The sequence below is a fragment of the Lissotriton vulgaris genome, chromosome 11, assembly GCF_964263255.1.
Source record: "Lissotriton vulgaris chromosome 11, aLisVul1.2, whole genome shotgun sequence".
NCBI classification, from domain to species: domain Eukaryota; kingdom Metazoa; phylum Chordata; class Amphibia; order Caudata; family Salamandridae; genus Lissotriton; species Lissotriton vulgaris.
The window spans coordinates 407,168,975-407,189,757 of record NC_141699.1 but is presented as its reverse complement, the minus strand read 5'-3'; positions in this window follow the sequence as shown (position 1 = coordinate 407,189,757).

Genomic DNA, 20,783 nt, shown 5'->3' with positions numbered 1-20,783 from the left:
CTTAAGCGAGTACGTTGCCTGTTGCTGATGCCAGCTGCCTGCACGACCCCGTGTTGGTAAATCTAGCACTCTGTCGCTGCAGCCTGCTATCCTGTGGTGGTGAAGCTGCTGATTACCATTATCGCCGCTACAGCGCGAACTATGGTGCAGTACGCTTAAGGAGCTGAACAGCCGTCCTCTGCGAAGACATCCAGCAGATTCCAGCTGCCCGCGGACGCTGTAACCCCTCCTTCCTCGACGCGCTGAAGAGAAGCCGCTGCATTTCTCGTGCAGAGAAATCCAGTCCCGGCGCTTCCGGTTTACCCTCGCGGGTGACTGGGATATCGAGAGAGACCCCTGAAGGAGATACCAATCCTCCATCATTCTATTCAGAGGTATGGTGTTGACTAAACCCTTAGACGAGAATTCTTGAAACAAACCTTGGCAAAACCAACTTAACTTAAAGCTACTTACTTGCTCCCCTTCTCACGTGTTAGGCCTAGGTCAGGCACACTGGGGTAGGCTTAGTTAGAAGCACCAGTTGAGTATGTTAGCCTAATGTATATATGACTGTATATATGTTTTATTACTTTTAAATCATTGTATGGCTAAGAAACCATATCAATGCTTTTACAGTTCTATTTCGCAATACTTATCTTACTGTACGTACTTTTTATAATAACAATTATTGCAATTGTGGCAATACATTTCTCTTGTACGCGAAGAAAGACTGTCCAATAAATGTTAACCCTTTATTGATACACGCCCGTCTCTCTATTCTCTACATCTCGTGAAAGTAAACTGCACTAGACTGACTGAGTGAAATCTATGTCTATTGTTTCACACGACCCTAGAGATTGACTCTTGATCTGAGGAGCAAAGTTGTCATGTTGCACGGTTGTTGGAAAACTGAATCCCTTCTTGTCTGTGCCAAGGAAGCTGATCACTCCCTATGCAGAGAAGAAAGTTTCCAGTGACCTCTGAGCTAGTTGGTAACACAACCCAATTAAGTTTAGCATAGTCAGTGGAGGCCTGGAATATAAGCAGTTCCACGTCGATACTACTGTTTATGTTATTCCAATGCGCAGGGCCTAGTGGGAAACTAGGAACTACACTACATGGCGCCCTAACGTTTGGTAAGGCAATAAACTAACGCAAGACTTGTAGAGTAACTCAGTCGTGCATATTTCACACCCCTTTCTCCCGTAAATACTCCAATAGACGTCTGGAGTGGGTGAAAGGTTAAAATCCGCCCGACCTTAGTAGGAAGAGATTCCTATGTAAAGCTCTGGTTTATTCAACGTTGAAGGATACAGTGTTCCAAAATATTGTGCACCTAATCTTTGTCTCCTTGGAGACCTACTCTGCAAAAACTGCATTTATAGAATGTCAGTAGAGAACAACGGAACCTCTGGGGCCGCAGCAAATGCGACTCAGCAAGGTCCCGAGTACACAGACCGGGATGCTATTATCATCCCGGTCCACTTAAGAAGATCTATAACTTTAAAACTTATAGAAAACGGACTGACACCTCTAGGTGGTACAGTAATTTTCGTGATAGAGGCTCACGAATATCGGCAGACAGAGGTATTCTATTCATGGATAAACTTTCCAGCGGTAAACGCAATAACAAAAGAGTTTCACTATTACAAAATAGAGGAACCTCCGGGAGAGTACGCTCCTTTCGAGGAGATTGAAATCCCACTTAAATTTCAAGAGCACCTGCTCTGGTTTAATGGCGCCCTAAAACACAATGATCACATTACCAGGCTCGGTCCACTAGGTAGACCAGGAGCCACGTGGCCGGTTCTAGCCAGCTACACACCACATCCTGACATTGCAAAAATGTCTAGAGAAGAGCTGTTAGTACAGCTAAACACATTAATAAAAATACATAGGCAATTAGTCCAATATGTAATGCGGACTGCAACAGTCCAGCCAGCTGTTAATACACCACAGCTGACCCCTGATCAGGGGAACACAAATAAAATTACACCACAGAACATACAGTCATGTCTTGGTAAAACACCCGTAAAACGGGAACAAATTCCTTTCTGGTTAGCACAGAAAATCACTCAAATAGAGGCAGTATTTCCTGATACTACCCCTATTGAGAAACACAGAATCTTGACCATCTGCCTTCCTATGGGAATCGCACCACACGTGGAGGACTGCGACACTTGGGGTACAGTCTTTGCTTCCATTTACACAAAAACACACGGTGTTCCGTCTATGGCGGTAATACCAGAAGTGCTAAAACAGATTCAAAATGAATTTGGTCCAGAGCCCGCTTTAAATCTAGGTATGAAATTACTGAAAGACTTCAAGCAGGTCACGGCTATATTATTAGCCAACATAAAGGGAGAAGCAGCATCTGTGGCGATTCGCCAGAAGTTGAAGGAAACAGATATAAAAGATCCTGTTGAGCTTGCAAAAATCATAGAAAAATGCTATGAAGAATTAGGTAGAGACAGCTTGGGTGGAAAACCAGTTAAGCCCCAACTGCTCGAAAATCCTGAAAAATTATTTATTAAAAATAATTCAAACACTCCTAAAAAGAGCTGGGATGGAAATAAACAATCCACTCCCAAGGAAAAAGTTTTCCAGTCCAGAGGAAGGTCTCCTCGACGGAGGGAAAGAACTCCGACTCGAGAACGCCAGTCTCCCCAACGGGAGCCCTCTGAGAAAAGATATAACCTTAGAAATAGGGATAATCTGAAAAAACCTGATAGATATCAAAGCATTGATACACGTCCCTCTCGATCTCTTCCACAGACTTCGGAAAGAAGAGGACGGTCAGACCCAGGAGAGCACACCAAGTCCAAAGACAAGGAACCTGCTCAGAGTAAAAAATCTCAATTTCCGAAAAAGAAGGTAGCCAGTATTAGAGTAATCAACCATGCCGAGAATACTGAGGACACAGTTGAAAAACGGGGAGTGGGCATTGACAATGTTGGACAGTGCAGCAGAAATTAGTATAGCGCGCAAGATCTTGATGAGTCATCTGGAGACAGTGGACACGAATGAATTCATTCAGGTTGAAACTGCCGACACCAGACTAAGCGAGCCCCATAAAATATACGAAATAACATTGCGTATAGAGGGTGATAAGACTAGGAAAATTAAGGGTCTATTTTGGGATAAGCTCTCAAAAGGCTATGATATTCTGTTAGCTGAAAAAGATTGGCCCCCAGAATTTGTCAGGGAGTGCCCTCGTGGCGAAGAAGTGATTATGCCTGCCTTCTCGAATCACATTCCGATTCACAAAAAATACACATATGCAAGGAAATGGGCAGTGGCCCAGGCACCTGCATTATATAAAAATCATGTAGGATGGGATGAGGATTCACCTCCTCACAAAATCCAATTAAAAAGTGAACCAACTGCCCAACGGCAGTATCCCATAAAGCAAGAAGCTAAAAAACAGGTCAGGGAGATCTTAGATCAACTTGAGTACCAGGGGGTGATTGAAACATGCACCTCTCAAATGAACAATCCTTTGTTTCCTGTCTCCAAGCCAGACAATTCATATCGTCTAGTTTTGGACTACAGACATCTTAATACATGTTGCAAAACCTTTGCAGTACAAAACTCGCATAGTGCAGCCCTAATGAATAACATAGTTAGGAAAAAATACAAAACGACATTAGACATTTCTAATGGTTTCTTTTGTCAAAACATTGCACCAGAAAGCAGATATTTGACCGCTTTCTCCGCATTTGGGTCGCAGAAAAAATTCTGTCGACTCCCACAGGGGTTCAAGAACAGCCCAGGACTATTCTCAGCTAGAGTAACAGAGTTACTACAAATCTATGATGATGAAGCATTATCTTACGTAGATGATATTTATCTCACAGACGACGACTTGGATACTCACTTGAAAAGAGTGAACACCATTATACTTGGGTTCGCAGCAGAGGGTTACAAATTCAACTTTAAAAAGTCCCGAATTGCCCATCTGACAGTACTGTTCTTAGGGTACGAATTATCAAGTGAAGGGAAAAGCCTAGCGGACAACTTCTTAGAGAAGTGCGCTGTACTCCAAGCTCCAAAAACGCTGAAGAATTTACAATCCATACTAGGTTTTCTGAATTTCGGGAGAACTTACATACTAAATTACGCGGAGAGGGTTAAACCTCTCTACGAACTAATTAAACCTGATTTAAAACAAATCAATTGGACTCAAAAACACACAGAAATTTTGAGATCACTGCAAACAGACATGTTAGCAAAAACTAAATTAGATACACGTGACAACACACGTGATCTTGTAATCCGAGTCATCCCAGGAAGATGCGGATTCACGTACCTAACCTCTAATGAGGGAGAAAAGGTACCAATTTCAATTAAATCTCACTTGTACACACAAGCAGAAAAAACATTCAGTCGCACAGAAAGAACTGTGAACGCAGTGCAAATCGCATTAGCAAATGAACGAGAACTAGCACACGGCAAACGGATTAATATCCTTACAGCGGAATCCGCCTTCGAGGCACTATTCAGCCCAGTAAAACTGCCTACAGTGTCACGGGATCCGAAATGGATACAGTGTATAGATTCTCTAGGAGTAGAAGATGTGAAATACTATTTCGCCCCGCAATTTGAAGAACTGAATGATTTAGAGTATGAAGAAGAATATCCTCTGCCAATCGAAATTCTGCCTCTCCCACAATATGCCTGTATAATCTATACAGATAGCTTTGTACAGCATTTCAACGTAGAGAGAAAATCCTACGATACAGCATGTGCGATCATTAAAGGTCGTTGGCTGTGCGGTAAATTCAGACCGAAAGTAACAAAAACTGAATCTGTAAGAAACTGTTCGGTTCAGAGAACTGAAATCAGATCTTTAAAGATGGCGCTCGAAAATGCAGATCGCGAATTCCCGACACTTATAGTGTGCGATTCTCATTTTTGCGTCAACTCTTACAACAATAAACTGCAGAGTTGGATCGAAAACGACTACAAAGATGACACAGGTGCCACAATAAAGCATAAACTGCTCTGGAACGAGGTAGCTCTTTTAAGTAAAGAACTACAAAAGACTCACGTGATTCACGCACAGAGTCTTCAACGTGATGGCGTTCACGTTGCAGGGAATTCATTGGCTAATACAGCCAAAGCGGAAGCAACTAAACCGGCTTCCGTAGCCACAAAAAAGCGTACAGATAAGTACATAGACGGGGAAACCATGCTGGCAGTAAAAACGACCGTAAAAGGCGACTGTGCAGCACTACCCGTAAACTATCCACTCAATTATGCATACATAATCGATGCAAACTCTGTTCCTTTTGCTCGAATCCCTGGAGTGGGGGATAGAGTAATTCCAAACAGGGAACACAGACTAGGACTAATAAAAGCGGCACACGAAGGGCTTGCTTCTGCACACGCTGGCGTTTCCGCAACAGTATCACTATTAAAACAGAGATATTGGTGGCCTCGCTTGAGAATACAAACTAAAAAGTATGTATTAGAATGCGACATATGCCAAAGGATAAAAGTATCAACAGTGAAACGACCAGCGCAGACACCCCTTCTCATCTCGGATAAACCATTTGCATGCGTTTACCTGGACCACTGTGGTCCCCTGTGGTCCCCTACAAAGGACCAGGGTCAGCGGACTTGATAATTCTCTCGCCTCAGTGCCCACTCTGATCAGCGATCACACTCGGCAACTCTGGGCATTAGCTTGCCTCATCTTCACTAACGGCCCCACCAGACCGCCGGGGATGCCTGGTCTCACCCTGGAGATACCCATTAAGGGACCATCTCTCAGGGAAGCCAGGAAGGGTTTCGCAGCGGTCGAAGCGCCTTGGGACCCTACGGGTAAGTAGTGCGCTATATAAATGCCTATACATACATACATACATACAAAGGGACGGTAACTATAGATATATCATGGTAGCAGTGGATTCCTGTACGAGGTTCATATGAATGTGGCCCCAGCGCTCGGCTGACGCTAGAACGGTTATAAAAGATTTGCGAGTCTTTATCGGCACATACGCAATTACCACGTTCCATTCTGACCAGGGTCCTGCTTTCAGCTCTCGAGCTTATAGGGAGGCCATGGCCGGCATGGGAATTGGGTTGCGGTATTCTTGTCCGTCATACCCCGGAAGGGAATAGTGTGGTAGAAAGAAAAAACCGGGGCATAAAGCAATCTATAACAGCGAAGGTATTAGGTTCAGGCGCTGGGTGGGTCAAACATTTAATAAGTGTCCAGACTAGTCTTAACAACATGCCAAGAAATTCTCTAAAAGGTTTCAGCCCATACGAACTATTGTTCGGAATTAGAATGAGCGTTCAGGACCTCGATAGTCAGATGTCAGTGGTACAAGAAGAAACAACGCACTTTGATGTAAAAGACCGTTTGGCTGTTTTACAGGAACTGAATGAAACAAGAAAATCATTAAGCAACATAAAGTTAAAGCAACAGCCAAGTACCACTGACGAGGCACCACCCGCAACAGCCCCAGCAAGGCCTGTCTGGATTCCAAAAATTGGGGATCTAGTCAGAGAAAAGATCGCGGTTAAGAAGGAATTTGGGCCTTCTTACAGAAAAGCAGTACCTGTCTTAGCAGTCACCGGAACAAGATCAGTTGTGCTACCGCCCCTTGCTGGTAAAAAGGAGAACAGAGTCGTGTCCATCGATCTGGTAAAACCACAAGCATGTGGCCTATAATCAACAGTAGGCCCAGTGGACTCCCAAGAAACAACAGAATACCCAAACTTGCAACAATCCAAGAGGTTCAAACTGAAAGACTAATCACATTCGATCAGCCTGCAGTGCACAATGAAGGACTATGCAATAATGCCATGGAACTCGTGCCTCTTGAAACACAGATTGAAACAGTTCGTCAAGAAACAACACCAGTCTACAATGATGTGGCATCAGAAAGTGCTACCGAGAGACAGATTGAAAGAACAATCCCATCAATTGACAGAACTGCCTCTGGTTATTTCATCAACTTCGACAACTTCTCTGAAGATCAAAATGACCCCGAAGTGATGCCAGAAACTAAAAAGTATTCTAAAGAAAATACAACAGGACTCCTTCAACAAATCAAAGAACTATATCTGGATTCACCGTTGATTGAGCATTGGATTATTTCAGGGGTATTCATACTCCTACTCTGCCTAATTTTAGTTTTAATTTTAGGAAAGTTCATTACAATTGAATGGACACAGCAAGTCAGAACATCAACTTAGTCCTGAAACCACACAGATCTTCCCACGTGAAGAAAAGAGAACTGTCAACAGTAAATGTCACAGCAATTCCAATACCTGGTGGGGTAGTATGGGAGAAAACAGACTATGAGATCTATGGTCCGGTCGAAATCCTGAAGTATCCTCATCAACTAAAGGTTTCCTTAAGTGACTTTGTGACACCAAGTACATTCTCTGATGATTGGGACTTTAACAGTATTAATGACATGATGTCTGATTTAGTAATGTCAGCTAGATTCACAGATCATGATTATTTACAAGGTTCATCTAGTTATGAGCAGTTATTCTGTTACACCCACTATGGGGATCATTACTTGCATAAATCTGCACAGCCTAGAACTGTTTTTATGTATAATCAATGGGAACATTGTGCTACACCACCTAAAAGCAGTTCTAAAGCATTTTTTGAGAAATTCAAATACTTCTCAGGGTTTAACAACAGTGATGCAGAAACGTTTTATTATAAACTGTTAGATAAAACAGGAATGAAAACAATGCTGACAAATTCTAAATTGATATATTCAGAAGCATTTTATGACAAAATGATGACATTTGGTTTTGATTATTGGAAAAATAATATTGAAACGAAAACAATTTGGGGTACAAAAGATTGGCAGGTGCAAGGCATTGAAGCACTATTTAGAACCTGCATGATACCAGAACAAATGTTGTTTTTAAATGACACAATACACCAAACATCTTGTCTTGGCCTAGCTAAGAACAAAGACCTTAAAACACCGTCTATACCAAAGCCAATACCTGAAAATGCAACCACAGATATTGAGTTAGACGTGTCACAAATTTTACATTTCAACAGAACAAATCCTGATTGGAAAAAGTGGTTAATCTGGCCTACAGACACAAATAGCTGTCAAGATAGATTCCTGAATAAAACACGGGGGTTAAAAATGACCAGATTAGACTCAAGATACTCCCAGAGACAACATCCAGGGATTATAACCACATACAGTGTAGGGAAACTCTGCCTAGAATGGCTAACTACATCCACACTGGCTGAAATTAAGCAACACTTGTCTTTATTAAAAGATGGTGCTGATTTGCGCGATTTCATTCTTGGACCACGCAAACAGCGTCAAAAGCGTTTCATAGCGACCAGTATCTATGCTGCTTACAACGAGGCTTGGAAAGTAAAGCAAATTGAAACTGCTGAAAAAATACGAGAAATTGATCGTATTAATTTGGAGAAATCACTTTCTGTGGTAGACAATGGGTTAACGACTCTGTCTTCCAGAATATATTCTTTGGACAATATTGTATCCTCTGCCTTTGATGTGATAGACAGAGATTTGCTAATGTTACAACATGGCCAGTCTCAATTACGCTCTATTATAGAATTAGGCTGGACGCTGCAAAATCTTCGTTCAGGCTATGTGCCTTGGCGTTTAATCAACACAACGTCATTATTTTCCAGTTTTAACCTTACTGATAAACAGATCAGTTTGGCACAGAAAGGAGCAGACTATACAATCCTGAGCATCGAAAAACTCGAGAGATTACCATTGACAATGTCAGAGAGTCCTGTCATTGAATGGATAATACACGGAATTATCACAATTCCGATAACAACTTTCCGCTTTAAAAAGTGCCTTGAGTACATACCTGCTGGCCAATATGAACAATTGGGTAAAGGATATGTAAAATCCGAATGGAAATTACCATACACTCATTCTTGCTATAGTGACAGTGACAAAAATGTATTTCTTAGTGGTGAGAATTGTAAACATTCACTAAGCGGTATACTTTTGTGTCAGGGTATTAATTTACACGGAGCATGTGATGGAAATTCAAACAACCTTTCATGCCACCAGCTAGTCACACCTGCAACTCAGATAGAGCCCTTCTTTATGCAACTCGCAAACGGGAGTTACATTCTTAGAACGGATCACAGATGTTGTGGCCTGACGCCATGGAAAAGTTATCTAATAGAAGTTACGTCCATGGTCAAATGCTGTATGCAAGCATTGTTTCCGAGCGGGCCTCCAGACATAGTGACTCCCATCTGGCCTCGTCTGAATCTCTATTCTATACGAATTGATACATTAAGCAAAAGGAAATCTGTACTTTTACAGACAACAGTGCCTATAACGTCATCTAAAGAGACGTATGATCTTCTAGTCGCAAGGACGGCTACCGAGGTTCATGACCTTTTATCAACAAATTGCCCCGTGCATTTCGTAGAAATGTTCAGCCAACTCCTTAACATGTCTAGTGCAACAAGCATCCCAGGCATATTTAAGACAGTCTTTACGGGACTGCTAACACCCTTCCAGGCAATTTTGGGAATCTTTCCTAATTTTGTGCACTCCATCTTTGGCGGCATACCACTATTTTTGGGACTCGTTGCAGGGATTCTATTTTTGACCCTCCTGCTACGTTATGGCAAGCCTCGGCTCAGACATGGCTCCCATGGGAATGGAAGAGACAATCCTAGCAATGCGCTACAGGGACAGGATAACTAACGTCCTCGGATTGGCCAGGCTGAGAGATCTAAACATGACCTGGTTCCTTTCATTCAGACCAATATGGCAAAATTGCATTTTACCTGTGCTACGGTGTATGCTTTGCGGCGATGAATGCGTGTTGGACATCTGTCTTTCACTTCCATCAGCAGTACCAATGGACGTCGATACTTTGCTCAGTCCAATAACGGCTCACGCATTGTGTTGTCCCCAGCGGCTACCAATCCTGATGACGGCATTCGTGGAGACTCCTGTACTACAGCCAAGTGGTAACAGTGGAGCGAGTGACAAAAGCAACATCATCCAGGTACAACGTTCTGTGAGCATTGCTGGTCCTGCCTTCGATGACAGCAATCATTCTCACACCTGCCAAGTTACAGCGCTATCTAATTTGGTTGAACTATCACCTGATTTTGTAGACCAATTCTTTGAGAGCCTGTCTGATACGATGTTCTCACCCACAGAGAAACAATAACTTTTTGAGAAGCTTTCCGACACACAGCGTTCCCATGAACTCTGAATTCGGCCTTCAGTTTTGATCAACAAAAACTGCCAAGAGCTTTGGAAATCTATTTTCTTTGAATTGGACAATTTTTTCTAATATTGACCTTTTTTGGCACGAACAATTTTTTGCTTAACGTAAAAACTATTCTTATAGAACAGAAGCTTCACACTTCTATTTCTAAGCACATCTAGAGACATAACAACATTACACCAGCCTCTAGCACACATGTTATTACAATGCATTTTTATGTGATGATTTATCTCGCCCTTCTTCTGTCAGAGATACTTCATGTGTAATTCCTTTTGCATAATCGTTCATTGATTTCATATGCAATAATTTTTTGAATGATTACTATGCTTTAAAAACGTACAGTACCTAAATTCCATGTATTACAAGTACGCCTATTTCGAATGCATTTATGTATTTTGGGGTGGGCAATGTTACACATGCATCTTATTGCTTAGTTTTAGTAATTTTGATGGACATGAAAACGTGGAGTGGGTGTTGCGTGTTTATCTAGGTTCCTGATCGATACTGTGACCTTATGCCCCTATTCGGCTATAAATCCATTTATTCCCTATATTGGCATAACCGTTCAAGTGCGATTTTCTGAAAAGTCATCTCTGGCCTCACACGAACAGAGCCACATTCCAGCATGACTCTCTGCTACTTCCTTTGCGACCAATTAGTGCAATGACAGAGCAGCAGTCACTATCTGATATTCCTAGATAACACTCCGAGTTCTTCAACAAGATAAAAACTTAGCAAACCTGGAAATCCCCGCTTGCTATGTTTTGATTAGTAATGGAACTCTAATGAGCAACTGATAACTGTCACTTCCTAGTGACATCTTTAATTGACGTCTTATGTCCAGCAAACTTGCGTCAAACCCGGCACCTGTCAGGTATAAATATTACCAACGTTGCCTTAAGCGAGTACGTTGCCTGTTGCTGATGCCAGCTGCCTGCACGACCCCGTGTTGGTAAATCTAGCACTCTGTCGCTGCAGCCTGCTATCCTGTGGTGGTGAAGCTGCTGATTACCATTATCGCCGCTACAGCGCGAACTATGGTGCAGTACGCTTAAGGAGCTGAACAGCCGTCCTCTGCGAAGACATCCAGCAGATTCCAGCTGCCCGCGGACGCTGTCACCCCTCCTTCCTCGACGCGCTGAAGAGAAGCCGCTGCATTTCTCGTGCAGAGAAATCCAGTCCCGGCGCTTCCGGTTTACCCTCGCGGGTGACTGGGATATCGAGAGAGACCCCTGAAGGAGATACCTATCCTCCATCATTCTATTCAGAGGTATGGTGTTGACTAAACCCTTAGACGAGAATTCTTGAAACAAACCTTGGCAAAACTAACTTAACTTAAAGCTACTTACTTGCTCCCCTTCTCACGTGTTAGGCTTAGGTCAGGCACACTGGGGTAGGCTTAGTTAGAAGCACCAGTTGAGTATGTTAGCCTAATGTATATATGACTGTATATATGTTTTATTACTTTTAAATCATTGTATGGCTAAGAAACCATATCAATGCTTTTACAGTTCTATTTCGCAATACTTATCTTACTGTACGTACTTTTTATAATAACAATTATTGCAATTGTGGCAATACATTTCTCTTGTACGAGAAGAAAGACTGTTCAATAAATGTTAACCCTTTATTGATACACGCCCGTCTCTCCATTCTCGTGAAAGTAAACTGCACTAGACTGACTGAGTGAAATCTATGTCTATTGTTTCACACGACCCTAGAGATTGACTCTTGATCTGAGGAGCAAAGTTGTCATGTTGCACGGTTGTTGGAAAACTGAATCCCTTCTTGTCTGTGCCAAGGAAGCTGATCACTCCCTATGCAGAGAAGAAAGTTTCCAGTGACCTCTGAGCTAGTTGGTAACACAACCCAATTAAGTTTAGCATAGTCAGTGGAGGCCTGGAATATAAGCAGTTCCACGTCGATACTACTGTTTATGTTATTCCAATGCGCAGGGCCTAGTGGGAAACTAGGAACTACACTACAAGACTGTTTACAATGTTAACAGCCAATCAGCTTCTCCTCAGACTCCTGTTACACTGCCGGTTAGCTTCCCGGTTAGCTGCCCGGTTAGCTGCCCGGTTCGCGTACCAAGACGCGTCTCTACGGCGAAAAAATCGTTTTAATTTTTTTTTTTTTTTGGCCCCGCGTGGCTTTATAATATCCCCCTCATCAATCCTAGGGGGTCAGAAGGGGTCTACCTTGCCCCCTTTCCTTCATTTCCCCCTTTGTTTTGGCCTCCTCTTGTCTCTCGATCCTACCGAGAGACAAGATGGCGGCCGCTCCGGACTGTTTAGAATGTTGACAGACACCGGAGAGCCAATCAGCTTCGCATCGCAAAGTTCCGTTACGCGAAAAGTACGCGAACCGGAGCGCTGCCCGGAGCGCAGTTACAGATATATATCTTATTTTAAACGTTAATTTCTCAAAATCCACTGAAGCACATATATTGAGACCTAGCAAAGGCACATCGGGCTAACAGTCCCTACAATTTTGCCAAGTTTCGTGCAAATCCATTCAGCCGTTCGAGCTAAAAGTGAGGCCAACCGCCCTATGGAAAAATGAATGGGAAAAACGCGTTTTGGGACCCCCCTTTTTTCTTGGCCCCCCCTTGACGACCCCCCTCCAAATTTTCAGGGGCTGCTCAGAAACAAAATGTGCCATTTTCCTGAAAATTTCAGCCGATTCCGTCCACAAACGCCAAAGTTATTAGACATAGAATTTTCAAAAGTTCCATAGAGAAAAAATCCTAACTATATATACCTACTGGCTATCGCCAGTAGGTAATATATATATATATATATATATATATATATATATATATATATATATATATATATATATATATATATATCCATCAAAAGAGTTGCCTCAAAAGAAAAGAAGCCACTGGCAAGTGGCAAGCCTGGCCGCAGAGAGAAGCCCACCACCGGGGAGCGGGCTCAGTGATATGATGGCGCGAGTGGGTGTCGTCACTGTTAGAAGTTGGCCTGGTATATGATGTTCACTATTCTAGTGAACACCTTGCACCAGTCCAAACAACCCTTATGGTGATGGTTGTACAGTCAACCTTATAGACCAGCTATCCTAGAGGTAGCATGGACAGAACAGTCTTAGGCTAAAAGACTCTTGAGGGCATGTAAAGGCAGCTGCTTTACCATATGTAACCCCTTGAATACCAAATGAAAGGACACCACACAGGATATATATAAAATATATATGTATTTATTCACTAACACACTCCTCTGAACTCTTTATGAGGTCAGAGGCAAAAGCACATAACAAGTATACTCAGAAATACTTTAAATAGCACAATTTACAGTTAGGCCCTAGGGGCGCGTAAAACCATATACTAAGTAAGTGGTATAAGAACCACGACTTGGGAAAGGAGAAGGCCTAGGGCATCGCTGGGGCTACACTATCTGACCCTTAAGTTAGGAGTAGGAGGCCCACAGGGCGAGAGTCAATAGGAAGTCAATGGGACCTTTAAAAGGTAAGTAACGAAGGTTTAGGACACTTCCGGTCTAACTAGGATTACACAACTAACAAAACTGGACACTAGGATAGTCAATCCCCACAGGAGCACCAAAGTACTCGGGTTACCTCACCCACAGGCTGCTGGTGCATAGGTGTCAATGTGTGTCGGGTTTTCTCGTTGTTTCCTATGGAGCCTTGGAAGAAGATGCTGCAGGCGACCAGGAGGAAGATGTCCGGGTGGATCCAAGGGTGGATCGGAGTTGAAGAGGACCTGAAAGCAGAGGGGACAGAGTCTAGGTCACTAGCCAGTGACCGGGTGGAACCAGGAAGGAACCAGACATCGTCGAGGAGCAATCAGGTGCTGTCTTGAAGCTTGGTGTTGCAGCCACGCGGACCAGGAGGCGTCGAGGACAACCAGGTGCTAGAGAGGAGCTGTCCAATGAAGGTTCTCGCAGATGGAGGGGTCGGCTTCAAGATCGGAGCCAACAAGCCTAAGCAAAGGCAACCCACGCAGGATACACAAAGAGCTTCTGGTGCAGACCAGGAGGGTCTGAGGTACTTCACCTTTGCAGGGAAGCAAGGGCCAGTCTAGAGCAACCAGACCAGCAATGGAGTTTTAAAAGGATCATCGCCACAGGGCTACTAGCCAATGGGCCAGCAACCGGACAACGCGTCGAGCAGAACACAAGCAGAAGGGCCCCACGCAGATCTCAATGGAGTGTGGAGGGCTGGTCTTCGGTGCAGGTGGAGCTCGGTGTTGTGGTGTTTCAGTCCCCAGTGCACAGCTTCGAGGATGCCTCAGGAGCTGCGGTGTTAGCAAGTTGAAGACTTTCCAAGTTGCCTGATTCCACGGGTTCCAACGTCTTCCACAGGGGTCAGCTGTGCTGGAGTCGTGCAGTGGGGTCAGAGAGGTCCGGGAGTTGAGGTCTTGTCAGGCTCTGTGCTCGGGGTCCGGCGGGAACGGGGACAAAGCAAGCCGTCGAGTTGCTGGATGGTGCCTGGTTGCCCAGAATGGTCACTCCTTGGCCACAAGGGAGATTTCTTCAGACTTCAGCTCAGGTGAATGTCGAAGGGTCCAGAGTTTCATCTCAAGTCGATTCCAGGATTAATCTAAAGTCTCCTGGGTCAGCTCCTATCTTTATACAACTAAAGGGGGCTGGTTTTGTGACTAGGTCCCTCCTATGGGTGGGACCAGGAAGGGGGGTGGTTACACCCCCTTTCCTTTGTCCAGTTTTGTGCCAGAGCTGGGGCTGGAGTGCCCCGGCAACCGGTTTGAACTGGGGTATGCATGGAGCACCTAGAGTGCTCCAGGCAGTGTCTGTTTCTTTTCAGCCCTCCCTGTCCTAATACACAAAGTCCTGTCTGGGGTGGTGCTCGCACCTCCCCAGGCAGGAAACCTATTGTCCAGGCCTCCCTGACTGGAAGGACTCCCAGCAGCAGGAGGTCAGACTTGTGTCTGTGGCAGCAGCATCCATTTTGTGATGCTGGGGCTCTGGTTAACTTTAACCGGGTACAGTACTCTAACATGTCTTCTCCCTCTAGAGGGGTGGAATGCTACCCCCGTCGCCAGAATTGGCAAGGGGGTAGTATTCAAAAGTGTATGACACCTTACACGACATGTTTTGATAAAGCCAAACCAAAGTTAGCATTAACCGCGAGGATTATAATGCACTTGAGAGTATATGGTATGGCAATATCATTGAACAGCTATAAGGACATGGTTCCGAAAGCTGCAGACAGGCTCAGCTCATGCTAGAGCACCATCTCACATTACCAAGCACTCTGCCTCCAGGATTGTTAAGGCCTGCCATAGGAGTGACTTATAGGTAACTATGTGTCTATATATATAGTAGGTGTAGGGATACTACACCTAAGCAAGGGGTGATTACACGACCTTGCCCCAGCTGAGTGATCAGCCAGTTGTGTCAATATGGATGGCCAGCCAGGGGTGGCATAACACATGCTGCAGCCCCTGGTAGGCCTTGGGGGCACCTATGCCCTGGGTACCTAAGGTACACTATACAGGGGCTGATAAGGTGACCCAATATCCAATTAGGTATGTACCTAAGGTACACGGAGTCCATTTTATGAAGAGAGCAGATAGCCTGGGGCCCTGAATAGCAGGATCCCAGGCCAACTAAGTCGGAAACAAGCTAAACACTAGGCAAAATGTTGGGGGTAACCATAGTCAGATATCTACCTTCCTACAATCACTATTTAGAGTAGCAGCATCCAAGGTAAAAACACTGCAAAGGGGAGCAGGAGGCAAAGCAGAACTTGCACCAACCCACTGGGGTGATGAAAAACTTGTAATCAAGGTCGATGAGCAAGATGGACTCCCATGAGATTTACTGTTCTGGCACTACAGAAGCCAGAAAGCCATGTTGATGGCCCCGCCCACTGGGGCACGCTCTGGAAATAAAAGTGCGCATAAATTTCCTTCTTGTTTAAAGAGCTGACATCAACCACTGACGAAGGGAACGGTGATTCCCGAAACACGTTTGGTTCATGAAATAATTGAGGCTGCATCTTGCACGATGTTTCCTGCCTGCAAGTGTTTTACAATAAAGAGAGGATTACTTATCTGCCAGTGGCTTCTTTCCTTTTGAGGCACCTCTTTTGATGGATTTAAAGCGGCAAGCCTGGCCGCGGAGAGAAGCCCACCGCCGGGGAGTGGGCTCAGTGATGGCGCTAGTCGGTGTCATCACTATTTTGAATAGCAGCATCCAAGGTAAAAACACTGCAAAGCGGAGCAGGAGGCAAAGCGGAACATGCACCAACCCACTGGGGTGATGAAAAACTTTTAATCAAGGTCGATGAGCAGGATGGACTCACATGAGTTTGATGTTTGATGTTTTGGGGTTTTTATATAGCGCACTGTCACTCCAGGGAGCATCCTGGCGCTGCGACTTCATTGCTAGTAGATTATCAGATGTTTTAGCTGAATTATAGATGTTGTATACAGTTTAAACAAGAGATTTGCACATTGATTCGGCCAATCCATAAATCCAAGTTTTTAGGGATTTTTTGAAGATCTGTTCTGATGTAATTAAGCGAAGGTGAGCAGGGAGTGTGTTCCAGGCTTTGGCTCCTAGAACTGCCTGTGATTTTCCACCCTTAGTGGCAAGTCTGAACTTGGGGATAGTCATCAAATTGGTCGTGGCTGACCTGAGTTCTCTAATGGGGAGGTATCTGTGAAATTTGTTGGACAGATATTTTGGGCCACGCTTGTGAAAACATCTAAATGTAATCACGAGGATTTTGAATAGTATACGTTTCTGGATGGGGAGCCAGTGCAGCATGTCTAAGGCGGCTGACGCTGATGATTTTCTGGGCCACCTCAGGACCAGCCGAGCCGCCGCGTTTTGAACCATCTGTAATTTATGCAGGGTAGATTTTGCCACCCCTGCATACAGACTATTACAGTAGTCAATTCTTGATGTGATTAAAGCAATTGCTAGTGTGCGGTGGGCAGACAAAGGCAGATAATCAAAGAATTTGCGTAGGCCTTTTATGATGTTGAAACAGACGGCAGCTACTTCTTTAGATTGTTGCTTAAAGGAAAGCATGTCATCGAATTTTATGCCCAAGTTTCGAGTTGCACTGATGGTGTTTGGGGGAGCTTCCGCATCAGATGGCCAGCAAGTGTGTGGAGAGAAGAGATTGTTTTTCCCAAATGGTAGGATCTCTGTTTTAGCAGAGTTGCATTTAATGTGGTTATCATGCATCCAATTGAAGGTCGCAGTCAGACACTCTTTCAGAACCTGTTCGGCCTTATCTGTATCATCATCCAGAACCAGGACCAATTGAGTGTCGTCTGCGTATGCAATAGTGCTCACATTATAGGAAGCAATTAGGTTGATCAGGGATGCTATATAAAGGTTGAATAGAGTGGGGCTCAAACTTGAGCCCTGAGGCACCCCTGAGCCAATCTCCTTCTCCTCCGAGTGGAACTGTCCTAGCGTAATTATCTGTTTTCTATGTAACAGAAAGTTTTTGAACCAGTTCAACACGGTGCCCCCTATGCCAGCCTCAACCAGTTTTACTGTTCTGGCACTACAGAGACCAGAAAGCCATGTTGATGGCCCCGCCCACTGGGGCACGCTCTGGAAATAAAAGTGCGCAGAAACTTCCTTCTTGTTTAAAGAGCTGACATCAACCACTGACGAAGGGAACGGTGATTCCCGAAACGCGCTTGGTTCATGAAATTATTGAGGTTGCATCTTGCTCGATGTTTCCTGCCTGCAAGCGTTTTACAATAAAGAGAGGATTACTTATCTGCCAGTGGCTTCTTTCCTTTTGAGGCAACTCTTTTGATGGATATATATATATATATATATATATATATATATATATATATAAAACCAGAAGAAGACTTTTACTCCATGACTCATGAAAAAACAGCATCCCTTTTATTCTTAACCAGCGGAATTCCTAAGAATTCAGTCATAACCTTTCCTTTTCTAATAACTCTTCTTTACTCCATCAGGACAGGCGATAAATGGAGAATTCGTTCTGCTTTAAAAAATGTATATATATTTGTTTGTGAAATACACAAACAAATGTTTTTGTTTGGTTAAAGTACCCCATGCCATGCTTTCACTTTAATGATGGCCGCACCCCTTTCTTTAGACGTGGCACGCTGTAACCTGATTAAGGCAAGCAGCATCTAAAGAAAGGGGCGCGGCCACTATTAAGGAGATCTCAAGTTTGCAAGAGTTTGAGCTGTTGGCATTAGAATTGGCAATGTATTTTATATATGTGTTGGTTTGCAAAACACATTAATAAAAGGTATAGTAATTTACAATTCCAATAGCTTAAACTCTCGCAAATGTGAGACCTTTTTCATTGCAAAAGCTTGTTTTAAGATTGTCTCTGTGCTTCCTCTAAGGCTGCTGTGAGAGGTCAACGTGCCCGGCTGTGCTCCAGGCTGTTATGTAAATACACCGAACAGACATTGTGTTTTTTGTTCATATTGCCAGCTGGCTAAATGTGTGATCAAAGAAGAACCATTATTTGGACACGTTTTCTCTCAAAGATTTCACCTGAGAAGATAAGAATTATACAAAGTTACGTTGCATTTTATTGTTTACTGTAAACAAAAGATTTCCTTTTCAAATCAAAATGGGACACAAGAAATGACATTGCGATTCAATAGCCTATGCCAACTGACAGTAGAGTGTTAACATACATTTTTAAAGAAGACAAGTTGTGAGCCCTTGTGTGCGATAAATTGATTTCCTTTCATATTGTCCAACAAGAGACACTGGGCAGGGAAGTAGTTACAATACTTCATACACCTCTAACAGAAAAACCTCTCTTAACAAATAACCCTTTCCAACATATTAACCCCTTGGGTGCTGCCGTCGGCCAACGGCAGCACTACCTCGCTAGTGCTGCAGTCGGCCAACGGCCGACACGACCCCGCCCATTTTGCGGAAGTGCCGCACTGCCACGAAATCGCAGCCGCGGTAAAGGGGTTAAAAAAACACAAATAACATCAGCCAAATGGCCCTGCGAATGATAAATCTCCATCATATGTCGTACAATGCATTCCTCTCTTCCACACATCTTTCCTCTCAGGGATACAAATCTGACATTTTTTTTTTAAAATAGTGCCTCATTGTACACTTAATTACTACATGCAAAAGCTAATCGCCACTAAGCCTATATGCCCTCTAAATACAGCCATGCCAATTGCCTTTGCCAATGGTTTCTGCCAATGCGGTTCAGCAACAGCAACAACCATGTTTTTTTCTTTTTGCCAGTGCTGATCAGCAACTTATACTGGCAAAGCTGAAAGGTCTGGCAACATAATTCAAGGGCAAGACTGATTGGCTTTGCCAATGCTTGTTTCATTATTAGTCATTACGGATTTTATTATGAATAATTGTATCCTAATGAACATAGGGTAGCATAAGGGGGCTTGGTTATTTTTGTATCTAATATATTAGAAGGTCGCCACCAACCATATACATTAGTCCACAAAGATATTTTATGCAGATGAACCGACAGGCTGGTTGATTGAACAATGCCCAAATTCTCAAATGATTGTGAATAATTTTATGCATTCTACACAAATTGGTCTAAAATCTGCGGCAAGAGAGCTTATCACAGCAATGAAAAATCTAGTTACTTCTTAACGAAAAGCATTATATATGGTTATAGAAGATTTTAGTCTGAATTTTAAGATGATCAGAACTACCTGTTTGACTGGCAGCATGCAGCTTGGAACATCCCTCATCGGTATTTCCCCTGCAAAGGAGAGGCATCCTGGGGAAAGCACCTGCTGCAAATGCTTAACCTTAGGGCTTTAAAGTGGCCGCCTTAAATGTGGGGTACTGAATAGCTGTTCACATTCTCCACAGTGCAGTTTCACATTATATTTTGGATCATTATTACCATGATAATGTAGCTGTAAAGGTCTCATTTTCTCTCAAAGGGTGGATTGTGATCATTGTGCAGTAGTTTTTAGAACTGACCTTTCACCCGACAGATTAGATCCTCGACTCGTTTGTGCCAATCAAACTATTGAGCCTCAGCACAAAAGGACAATAATAGATCCTCCACATACATAACCCTTAAATGAGCAGAAATCTCTAATCCTCAAGAATATTTCCATTAATGCAATTTGAGTGGACTTCCACACTACCAACATACACATGTCCGAGAATAGGATAGTTGGTGAGCTTGTACATGTGGTTTGGCCTCATAGGCCCTCAGTACGAGTGGCCCGGTGCTTAGACTGATATTTATTGCACATGACAAAATCCTATTCTGGTGAGTTGGAATTTATCTTGTCTAGTAAATAACTCACAATTAGGACTAATATTTGGATTTTGGAGCTTAACGTTTAGAAATCCGAATGTCACAATAATTATTAAGCATTTTTCACCTGATATATGTTGGTGGGTCTGACCTGCTGAAATATATTGGAGGAAAGTGTGGGAGTGCAGTGTTAACCACCAAACTCGTAAATACGATGCATGTGGTAACAGGAGTTATTGCATATATCAAAATTAGGCAGCCGGCAATTCATGATGAAAGCCATAGTGGTCTAGAGCAAGACGTCTGGCCATTGTTAG